Source organism: Castor canadensis, chromosome X (genome assembly GCF_047511655.1).
Source record: "Castor canadensis chromosome X, mCasCan1.hap1v2, whole genome shotgun sequence".
Classification (NCBI taxonomy): Eukaryota; Metazoa; Chordata; class Mammalia; order Rodentia; family Castoridae; genus Castor; species Castor canadensis.
In genome coordinates this window covers 59,840,113-59,841,818 of record NC_133405.1, presented here as the reverse complement: position 1 = coordinate 59,841,818, position 1,706 = coordinate 59,840,113, and the positions used below count along the sequence as shown (strand labels likewise).

Sequence of the window (1,706 nt, the reverse complement as noted above, 5' to 3'; positions counted from 1 at the left end):
CAGGGATGTAGAAAAAATAAATGTGTACAAAGCTGATGAGAATGTGAAGTGTTGAGGCCTCTAGGGAAGCATTTAAGGAGTCTTCAAAAAGTTGAAATAAATAGCATGTGACCTAGAAACTCTATTGCTAGATAATTACCCAAAAGAATTGAGAGGGATGTAAATACTTTCAGAACAATGTTTACAAGGTGCACTAGAATTAATTGAAACCTGAATAGGAAAACGTTTTTATTGAACAGTCTACTGAAGGGTAAGGAGCAATCTTATTTTCCCCCAGTACTCCATTTATCTAACATTTTAAGCTAGGCCCTGTGATCAGTGCTTAGCTGAAAGCCCTTTCTATGAACTACAAGCTTTCCAAACCCTTTCAAATCTTCAGCAGTAACCCACATCTGCCTGAAAATTCTCATACAAGTAATGACGGATGCCCTAGTCCATGCAGAGAAACATCTATCAGGTGAAGCTGTGATCTTGATGAGGGGTCCTGTGGTCCTGTGGAAACCAATAGTTCCAGTTCTTTCATGAGCCTTCCTTCCAGGCCAGGAAAGAGTGTTGCCTCCGGTCAGCACTATCTCTGCAAACAGGCTATCCTGTATGTCAGTGTCACACATCATTATGATGCTGCAGACCATTTTGGGAAGTCCTAGGTCTTGAATGCCCAGCTGATCAGGTGCAAAGAGAACCTTGGGCATCTGGCACATATTATCTGCTATCTGGATGACATTCCCATCCGGCATCTTGTATAGTCTCAACACCATCTGCCACTTCTTGAGTACCACTTTCTCTGGCTCCACTGTGACAAGGCATATCTTCTTTTTCAAGTCAGCCATCATGGCCTTGTTGATCATGCAAGGGAAGTTATAGCCTCTAGTGAGGAGAAGCTTGATGAGGTAGTCTATGATATCCCTCCCTACCACATAGAGTTTGGCGACAGCATGAGGCAAGGAGTAACCTTCATAGACGGGGATGGTGCAAATGACCCCATCCCCACTGTCCACAACCAGACCTGTGACACAGGCAGATGCATAGAGAGATCCCATTGCGCGGTTGAACAGGTACAATGCAGGCACATAGAATTTCTCAAACATGATTTCTGCAGTCCTCTCTCTAGTGTTTCTTAGGTTCAAGGATGGCTCAGTCATCAGCACGGGCTATTTACTGGGTTTGACTCTTAATTCGCACTCAAAAAAATGATCCCCAAATCTCTCCATATCATCCCACCTTTTCACCAGTCCACGCTCAGTGAGATATTGAAAACATGTTATCATACCTGTGCTGGGTGTCTTCTCCTACAAAGAACCTCTTCTGATTGGCTTCTGTGGAAAATATGTTGAAATGAGGGTGCCCCACAACAGTGCTGACTACATGATGGGGTCCAATCTTTCCTGATAGGCCTACTTTGCAGAGTCTTGAACTATTGCCAAACACTGCAGCCGGAACATCTAGTATGCATGGATTAAACATGTCTGCACGTGATCTTTCGAACTTCACCAAAAAACAAAGAAGTTCTGGGTCACTTGGTGGTGAAATGCATACTTCTTGCAGTTTTCAGGCCACAGAATTCCAAAATTCTCAAATTGTCTTTCAAGTGAACCTAGCAAGCTGCCCTAGTGCACCAGAACAACCCTGTCCTCACCCATGAGTTCTCTCGCCTTTCTGTTAGCCCAGAGCCTGCTGAGGCAATTTCAGTAATAGTTGCCAATGAT

At 44.0% G+C, this 1,706-nt stretch overlaps 1 pseudogene; it reads right to left on the bottom strand.

The window, feature by feature from the left end:
* Positions 1-302: 302 nt before the first annotated feature.
* On the bottom strand, positions 303-1,464 carry LOC109702257 (actin-related protein T1-like; annotated as a pseudogene).
* Between the last annotated feature and the right edge of the window lie 242 nt (positions 1,465-1,706).